At 38.5% G+C, this 10127-nt stretch overlaps 1 long non-coding RNA gene and 1 pseudogene across 1 annotated transcript in view; one reads left to right on the top strand and one right to left on the bottom strand.

The window, feature by feature from the left end:
- Positions 1-1795, bottom strand: part of LOC148716810 (uncharacterized) — a 1917-nt gene extending 122 nt beyond the window's left edge. Inside the window, exons 1-2 of the long non-coding RNA XR_015995449.1 lie at positions 1480-1795; positions 1-1178 (exon numbers count right to left, since the gene is read on the bottom strand). The exon at positions 1-1178 is cut by the window's left edge and continues 122 nt beyond it. This is a non-coding gene — a long non-coding RNA (uncharacterized LOC148716810). The remainder of the gene's footprint in view (positions 1179-1479) is intronic.
- A 1152-nt stretch (positions 1796-2947) lies between these two features.
- On the top strand, positions 2948-5045 carry LOC148716809 (uncharacterized; annotated as a pseudogene).
- Positions 5046-10127: the final 5082 nt, after the last annotated feature.

Genomic DNA, 10127 nt, shown 5'->3' with positions numbered 1-10127 from the left:
ATGAAATGTTTCCTCTAATGGACGCGAGATTGTGGCGCACTTAAGTTTGATATCTCAGATTGTCTTATTACACCTTCCTTACCTTCTTGTTACGTCTAGTTTATTTTAATTATCGAACTTCAAGATGGGACGGTTTTTTGTGCTCTGTTGGGAATAGTTTTGACCCTTTTCATAAATGGCTGCTAATTAAATTTTTTTTGTAAGTATTAAAACTAGCCAGACTAACCTCGGTTTGTAGTTAATAATTCGAAAGATTTTTTACTCCCAAACGAGTTTACTGAGGTTAATTTCATTGCATATAAAATAGTTTTTGAATTGGCAGCTATTTATCATTCCTAGAGTTCAAAGTAATTGATTTGGAAATAATTGGATGAGAGAAAATATATTTTTTTAAATCAATTACTTCCAAATTGGACAAACATGTAGTCCTTTACCTACTAATTCATGTAACATCCCAAAGTAGATGAACATGATGTATGGCAAATGTTAGGCCTGATATATGGCATGTACATGTTCATGTTGAACATGATAGACGGCGAATCTTGCTTCCAGACATGGAATTTCTCTTCTTGTATTCAACTCAAGATCTTACTTGTTTGCTGTACGATATATTAAGTTGAACAATTGCAGAGAAATTCCATATAAACTCAAGATCTTATTTGTCTGGTACGTGATATATTGAGTTGAGCACTTGAAGAGAAATTCCATATCTGTGTACATCCCTGCATTATTCTATATGTATCTGTTGCCTTTTTTAATTTTCCTTATTGTGTTTCTTACCTTGGGAAATATACCCATAGGACCCGCATGCATTTGATGTATTCTTTTCATAGTTTACATATTTGTATTACACCTCAAGTGGCATATTTAGTCATATTCTACTGGACTGGTTTGAATCCATAGTATTCTCTTTGGTAAACTCATTTTTCCTTACTACAGATGGACTTTACAGTTGTGAGGATGGCAACAGATGGAGATTTCCTAGCCCTTGGTTTGGTTCGCCGGGGGCGATATACTTGCACTGAGATCATTTGTTCCAAGTACAGACAAGGAAAAAGAAGAGCGAAAATCCAAAGTTCTGAAGCTAATCCATCTACTTGGTACGACTTCCAGAAAATCCAAGGCAGTTTCTAGCAAGGGAGCGTTTTTTCCATCAGATGATTACCCTCGATCACCACCTTGCAAAAAGATCCAGACTTCTAAAAAGATCCAGATTGGGTGGCAGCAAGATATTGGGAATGAAAAGCGATATTTCAGTGTACGACCTATGAAGGGAGGAGGAATAAGGGAAATTTCTGTTCCAATTGAAAGTTCCTATGTAGAGGTGCTTAACATGGTGAAAAAGGTTTATTTCCCCAATGGGATGTCCACATTTGATGATGCAGATATGATGACATTTAAAGTTGGAAACTTTTAAAGGCGAAGAAGTAGAGGAGCAGTTCACACTGGTAAAGTATATACTGCTAAGTACAAACTTACCAAATTTAGACTTTACCTCTTGAACAGGACCATCGATGACAATGATAGTGAAATATCAAAACCAGTTTTTGACAATAGACAGGAGACAGTTTCTAACGGTTTGCTTGGTACCTCTGATAAAAGAAATTCATCCATGGAAGATCAGGAGAAAGAATATCTGGATTCTTTGAGAAAACATCAAGAGAAAGAACAAGCAAAAAAGGAAGAGCCTCTTCATTGCCAAGAAGAATTTGCAATTCAAGAAAAGTCTGCGTAAAGCAAGAGAAATGAGGATGCCAGTTGAGCTTGACATAAGTGAACTGCATGTGAAAGTATCGGTGAGATACATAACACTGGGTGTTGTAACACGCAAATTTCGAAAGAGTGGCCATATAGGAACTGTGTATGACTGGGTGGGGTCACTCAGTTTGACCGCAAAGTATTTCATCCTTTCTTTGGTTGGCAGCATGGACCTCGATCCTGCATTGCCGATTGAAACTGTGGACCAGGCAACATTGTCGCTGCTTGATTGTGATGAAAGCCCACCATCCCCTAATGAAGTGGTATGTTTCCATGGATTTGGGGCACCATCTGAAACCTCATCGGAAGACAACATGTGGGAGCCTGTTTCAGTGAAGCCACCTCTTGTCTTGCTGGAAGAAGATGAAGCATAAGTAGAGGTCTTAATGATTTTTATTACATCTTCATACCTTCCTACTGTCAGGTTGTTTCTAGGTGCTTCTAGGTCTTCAGTACAATATACTATATGATTGTAGAGTCTTTTATAGGCCACATTTCAATTCTTAATAGGACTCTTAAGATTTATGGGCAAACATTCTATATTTGGTTTCATTTGGCTTTCTGTTTCGAAGTCTCTTGGAATCACGAGACAAAGTATATTTTGTCCTGAAAGCCACAGCCTCATGTTTTCATTTTGATATATTGAACATGGGCTACTCATTGTGTACCAACATTCCTTATGATTAAGATATTGCGGACCCAAAATTACCATATGTGCTTGCTTTCTAATAAGTAAAACATTTGAAGTGGGTTGAAAGCTAATAGGTTTTTCTTGCTTGCTGTGAATATTAGGAAGGACACTCTATCAGGAAGTTCTGGAGATAATCCAGTGGCAGTTCAACGCAGTTCTGTTGATTCAGCTGGACGATGATTTAAGGAAGTTGTAAACAGTCTTCACATAGCTGACAACATGAAGAAAGAGGAAAGGAATGAGGAGAGGGTAGGTTATGTTTATCACGTATATGTGTCAGTCCAATTACTGTCCACTCATTCGTTGATACTGTAAAAGACACGAGATTATATAACAGATGGGATTTACTACAATCCTAGAAAATTGTTTTAAGGAAATTTCCTTGAAGGCAACGGATATGTGTATCCTCTCCTCCCATTCTTTAATCCTAGTACTCCTCTCAAACACTCAGCATTACTTACGAGAGGAGGTAAGATGCACCTTTTGTGCTAGTTTTGTGACCCGAAAACGTTTATTGACAGTAATTATCGTATCTTACCAAATATACCAATTGATGGCCACTGTCTTCTCGAAAGTCACTTGAAAGAAAGAGAATTTAATGGGTAACAGCAGGTAGTAGGAAGTTCTCTCTATTTATGATCATTTAGGACTTGAAGCAAAGAAAAATGGATGTGCTTGATAAGTTGTCTGGTGTAACAAACGTCTGGGCTCATCGAGAGACTGTCATGCATGACCTTCTTAAAATGTACGAAAACTCAAGAGAAATAACTCAGCAGCTTGTCACATTTTCTTTCCATGGAGAGGTTGGGATTGATCTAGATGGGCTACAGAGACAAGCTTATTCTCTATTCCGGAAGCAAGCCCTTGAGGACTATTTCGAAGGAAGTTCTACATTTGTTCCGCGAGTAAGTCCAGAGATTGCGGAGTCCACGATGAGGACACTTGGACGTATTATCAGCCACCAATATGTCCTCACTGGTATATTCCCTGTCCATATCAACAGGGCATTTATGGTGGCTACGCTCCGTTGACGATAGGCAGCCAGTGACGAAGATCTCGTAGAGGATTTCCTGGAATACATATCAGAAAATGAATCCCACGAGTTGAAAGCGATCCTTGCACAGTCAGACCAAGGAGAGCTCTCTGGTGAATCTTGTGAGTTTTTGCTGGATTTTTTCAGCGATTACCAGGTAACCAAAAGGCCATCGGCTTCCAACCTCAAATCCACTTTGGTGCGAGTAGCCAGGAATGAGTTGTTATCAAAAACCTGCTAAGGCAATGGATATATGGGAGAAGGTCTTCGAGATGGAGACTTTGAGAATTTGTGGAATTTTTCGAAAAAGGATGTAGCTCACGCCACAAGGAGTTCTTGCAATACTTGCAGAAGAGCCATCTACTCATCTAAACAAACCTAGGGCCAAAATTTCTCTTACCTGAAGAAACACATAAGGTGCCCTAGCCGTAAGGACTTTGGCCGATTTCTTCGTTACATCACTGGCAGTCCTGTACCAGTTGTGGCGTGTATGAAGGTCATGTTTCACGTTAATGAGTTAGGTTCCTTACCACATCCTCGCGCACATATACCTGTACAGCTTCAATCGACTTGCCTGTGTTACGCGCTCAAATCAAACCAGATTAAACACAAAGTTTCGTGTTTATTCTAAAACTTCGAGCACATGGTTTTTCCTTCGTTTTTTCCGACACTCATTGCGGTTCATGGACTAAACAAAACATGTCACGCACCCTACACCTGATGGCGGGTATGCACGTTTTAACGAATTTAGAATCTAAATGGATTCTCTACTAAAAAATTAACTTGCATGGAAATTCACGTCGTTGTAAGCAGCTTGAATGTAAGCAGACACATTGTAACAGTGATTCAGAGTATAAAGGGATTCAGCTTAGCAATGATTAACTTACAAATGTTCAAGTGACTTTTTAATAATTGTACTGTTTGTTCCTGTTCAGCCTTTTTATTGTTTAGTTGAACGTTTTTGGTTAAGATTTAAATGATCATTGTAATCATATCTCATGCGGTAGCTGTAGAAAACGTTATCTACACATATCTCGAGTGGTGTTGGTGCACTCGTTGAAGTAATAACGATAGTGCAGCACATCGGAATTGATAATTAATTTATCCTTTCTCTTTTTACATGTCATTCATGTCTACTCTAATAGGTTATGCTAACGTAGCACATTTAAAAGGGAATGGAAAATAGTTCGTTACCTACTATTTACGTTGCTATTTACGTAGCTATTTACTTTGTTGAGTTCATATATTTCGAGTTACCAGGCCAGATGATCTCTTTTACTGTAAAGAGTGTGAATGGTGGGTCAGGCAATTTCTCTCTTAATGGTGTTTAGTTTATGAATGAAAATAATCCGTTCTTAGTGTCAAGTGTTTAAGTTCCTTTCCACATCTAGGAAACATAATGGAAACGAAGAGGAAATAAAGTTGATTTTAATAAGTATTTTCAATTGTTGTACTTGCGCGGCTCGGTATCCAGCTGCGGTTAAAGATAGCGGCTTTAGATCTGACCAACAACACTGAATACTTTGCGATGTACATTTGACCACACTGAATATTTTGCGAACATAACACTAAGGCCGCATAGACCGCTTTGTTTTTGCGAGTACCAAAAACAGTGTTCATGCTGGGTAGCCTGTGAACAGGAATGAAATTCACCCATTCTTCTGTGGTATAGCATTAATATGGTCCAGTAAGTCTAAGTAGAGTTGGAGAGCTTCCTCTGCTGTTGTAGGTGGTTCTAGACCTTCATTTTCCATGATTAGATCACAGAGCTCTTTAAAATAAGGACATCCTATCGCTTGTGGTTGCTCGGCACACGTATGCTGTGCGATTTCGATTTCGTCGATGTCAATAGGAGTCATATATAATGTTGACTCTCAGCTGATGCTGGAACGAAGTAGAGTACATCTGGCTTTTCCGTCGGAGATTTCACATTGCTAGACGGCCGAATTCGGTGAACATTCTACTCCAGTGCAGCTCTGTGTAGATCACTTTGTATGACATCCATGAAACAGAACCTCAGTAATTTGCGGTGTATTATATCATCTTCGTAATACAAACCAAAATCTCTCAAGTCCATAAAAAATGTAATCCACCATTCTGCACATCCTTGCCTTAAACGTCCCCACCATACTTAAATTCTTTGGTTTGCCGTAGATTTCCTATACATGAAACTCTTATCACCTGCAAAGTCGTCGTCCATGGACCGCCGAAAGAAACGCTGAATAGCTGCTAAGTTCCTGTTCTCAGATCCCCTTATAATCTCCCTTTACAATCCTTGCCGGACCTCCTAACTGTCTTGTGTAGTCTAAGAAATATTGAACTACTATATGAGGGTCTTTGTTTGAAAATGTAACCTCCAGGCATAGGATCCTTCCACTAAAGCCATTAATTGCACCATGAATGCAGAATCCAAACGGTCTTAGTTTGTCATAGCCGTCAATGTGCCATAAGTAATTTGGCCCTTTACACCTATAAATTCGTCCTCGTCGAACGACTTCCCCCGTAGTAACAAGACCTTGCTGATTAATGAGTCTTTGATGACTCGCTCGATATCCGAGAAGGCTTCCACTCCCCCTCAGTTCCTCCTCGACTGCTTCTACCACGTCATTCAAATTACTTCGACGCCGACGTCTTGTACATCCCAACCTTCTGAGTATTCTTTTCAATTGTCTTAACGAGATCCCTTTACCGTGTACACTTACGAAAAATAATGCGATTCCTGAGGCAGTAAGCCCAAGATTAAAATAGTTCTTAAAAATTCTTTCTCTCTGGCCATCATAGTTTAATAAGGAATAGCACACAAACTGCAGTTACAAACATGACAGTAAAACGTATGTTGGAAAACAAGATTAGTAAACTTTAGTTGACGTATCGTATGTTTCCACGTACATCTTCAGAATTGACAGATAATAATATGCGTGGCGACTAAGCTTAAATTTAAGATAAGAAATAATTAACATAACGAACAAAAGTTGAGAAGAAAAATAAAAATTTTGCATATTCAAAGATGAAACCTAATACAGATAAAGCTTATCGCTGCTGACATTATCGTTTAGAGCAGGTTTAAGTTCTTGAATTAATAGAGTCTCCTTTATCTTGCAATAAATATCAGAACGTCCTTTTACTAATATCTCAAAGTGGTCCCATTTCATGTTGTGACCAGTTCAAGTGACGTGGTCTGCGATAGCAGATGTATGACAGGCACTTGTGAGCCCTTTGAAATGTTCAGTTTTACTGTCATGCAATCTACGTTTTGTTTTTCCAGTGTAAAAATCCGGGTAGTCCCAACAACTAGCCTTATAGTTCTTGATTATCTCGTCGCGCATTACTGCATTGCTCCTTATTGCAGGAGGGTAAGATGGAAGCGCTGCCAGCGATGTAGAGCACACCGAAATGAAAGTAAAAACGGCGAAAAACCTCATAGCTATACTGTAAAGCCAAGGCAAAAGACTACCTATTATTAATAGGAGTCCATGTTGTTTTCAAATAAAACAACCTGGCCAGCTGACGCACGCGGCCTGACGAGGTAGCCAGGCAGCTAAGTCGCAAGAGAGTAGCAGGAAAGTCGCAGCTAAGTCTTAGGTAAGTAGCTAGAAAGTAGCAGCTACGTCGCAAGAAAGTAGCAAGTCGCAAGAAAGTCGCAGCTAAGTCGCAAGAAAGTCGGAGCTAAGTCGCAAGAAAGTCGAAGCTAAGTCGCAAGAAAGTAGTAGGAAAGTCGCAAGTAAAAAAAAAAGAGTGAAAAGTGTATGTCCCTTTGAAGCCACCGTAGAAAACACTCGCAATTTAACTGCAAAATTTAATATTCCTTTTAAGTTTACTGCCGCAGAACCATTTCTCCGTCTAAATATCCGTCCGAATACAATTGAATTGGTTAGGAACTTTAAAAAATTTGTACTGATACTGAAGATGATAAAACTAACAAGACATATCCCTAAAAAAAATTCAGTTATTTAGGCCAAATGCGATTATGAAAGATCAAACTTCCGAACAGTTTCCTTCACTCACGGAAGTATGATTGTGAAACTAACCTTTTGATGTAACAAAGGCGGTCATGATAACGCTGAACAGCAACAGAAATATAGAATTGGAATTTTCCATGGCGCAGATCACTTTCCGAGCATAAATTCCCCAGAGATGCGAGAATTTATGTTAATAATCTAAGTTGGAGTTTGGTTAAAACGTCCGCTTAATCAAAATTTCTGAGTCCCTTCTAACCAATGAAACTTGGATTACATGCATTGTTTTCTTCTTTGTATAAAAATTTCCTTTTTCATTGGAGATAATAAGAATTTAAAAATTCAAAGGTGAACGATAGGCCGAGTAAATTGATCATGTCTTTAAATTTGACAACAAATGAACAGAAAACCAAGATGTTAAGTGACAGTTATATTTCGGTATATACCATACCATCATCAGACTGAAAATACATACAAAATTAGGAGCTTAAATAGTTACAAAAGGTATAATCAAGAGAACAGGCAATGTTCTTAATCCATTGTTAGATGTTTGTACATCTAAAAAAAAAATGATACAAACAAATCGTTTTATCTGAGAGAAACATTTTTCTTCATTCACATAATGAGCGATTTGAATTGACGTCGTTGACACAAACAAGGTCTCATTGCACTCTGTGTAAGGTAATCTACACACACCAATATGCATTAGTATAAGGAAACAGACGTATGCTGGTAATTATACAGACCACTCCCGCAGCCCTTAAGGTCATCAGGCATGTGACAGTAAACACGAATCTCCAGGTTCTCTGGTGACGTCATTACTCACGACTGGAGAGAACATTTGAAAGGCGTATCCCACAGGACAGCTCGCAGGTTGTTGTTAATAGAAGTTGAATTATGGCGGTCACGGTCGAATCGATTATTGTTACTCATGCTTTTCAGAATGTTGCTCTCTATACTTGCACCTCCATCGAGTCTTTAATTGGAGATGCATATAGGAAAATTGTTCACAGTTATCTCAAGGGGTTTATATGTACCATTCCCTCTATTTGGCTGATGCATCATACAGTGTAGTGGACGCACTAGTAAAGTGGTAATAGTGACGATAATTGTATTGTAAGTTTTGAATTGTATGCGCTGTGCATGACTGGTACATTAACAAATACTTACAATTATCTTACTACTATAGATTTTAATGACAAGTGTCCATCCACCGTTCCCTTGCAGGCCTCAAGTTTATCAGGCATGCAACAGTAAACGTGGACCTTCTCATGATCCAATTGAAGTAAGTAAGCTTTATTCACTGGTGATCTGCTGAAAGGACCGTTTTCACTTTTTGTTATTTCTTTTCGTTTTTGGAATGAAAGTATTGCTATAGGATGACCTCATAACCAAGAATTGCCAAAAAATTAGTTTCGCCGAAAAATGAATTTCTTCTTTAGGTAGATGAGAAAGGTCAGATGATGAATGTTGGATTGGACATCTGTTTGTTTTTTTTGTTTTAGGTTTTTTTTTTTGTTGCTGGATATGGCAAAGATTTATGTAGAAAGAATTAGTGACTCTACGAAAAGTTTTAAACAGTATACATAGGGAGGCTGGCTCTTTCTAATCAGGGCATCGTCATTTGGATAACAATTGTATCTTAAAATGCTTTAATGAAGACCGGCAATCATTGGTAGACTGTGAAATCGTGGAAGGGAGATCAAGCTGAAACAGGTGAAGACTGAGACAAAAACAAAAAAATATTAACTAAGTGTTATAGTGACCCTCTACGAAAAGGTTTTAAAATTATACACAAAGATTTTTCTTACTTATCAGTGCGTGATCTTTTTTATAATAATTATATCTAATAATGGTTACATTAATGTGAACGTGTAGTCTGATCGTCCGGGTAAGTGTAGTCCTGAGAAGGACTGTTGTCGGTGGCAGTGACTGACGTTTCGACAACCTGTGCGGAAGTCATCATCAGAGTCACTTGACTCTGATGATGACTTCTGCACAGGTTGTCGAAACGTCAGTCACTACCACCGACAACAGTCCTTCTCAGGACTACGCTCACCCGGACGATCAGACTACACGTTCACATGTTACCCCCGGGTTCAAGCCATTTACTGATTACATTAATGCAACTAAGTATTGTTGAATCGTGAAATAGGAAAGGAGATCAAGCTGAAACTGGATTACTACGCTTAAAGTAATGCTGAGATTAAAAGCTGTTCACTACGTGTTGCTGAAAAGTTTTGTTCTGTTCTCCGTCCAAGGAATCTTTTAAAAGACTTCTTGGGCAGAGAACAGAACAAACGAGTCAAAGAGGGAAAAACATAAGTACTTGACAATGAGGAGACAAAAGTTGCTGTCATTTACTCATTTTAAACTGATTGCCATTGAAAAAGATTATCTTACAAGGATGTGTGAAAGGTAAACCAGGCAAAGAAGGAGAAGCTTCTTCTGGCAACTTTCACAAGTTTCTAAAGAAAAGAAGTATTACACATGAAAATACTCTGGAAGGACCAAACGCAGCAAGATATTCTATTAGTTTTTCCCCTTTTCACATGAAATAGTAAACTGCTTACCACTTCTACATATTCCATTGGTCTGATATATCTTAGTGGATTACAATAGGTATAGGCCACTATCCATTCAATTACCTGAAAGGCATTTGTTCTCCCATCCCCCCGTATTATCCTCT

This window comes from Stylophora pistillata, chromosome 14, assembly GCF_964205215.1.
Source record: "Stylophora pistillata chromosome 14, jaStyPist1.2, whole genome shotgun sequence".
Taxonomy (NCBI): domain Eukaryota; kingdom Metazoa; phylum Cnidaria; class Anthozoa; order Scleractinia; family Pocilloporidae; genus Stylophora; species Stylophora pistillata.
The sequence above is the reverse complement of the archived record's forward strand: the minus strand, read 5'-3'. Positions and strand labels throughout refer to the sequence as shown.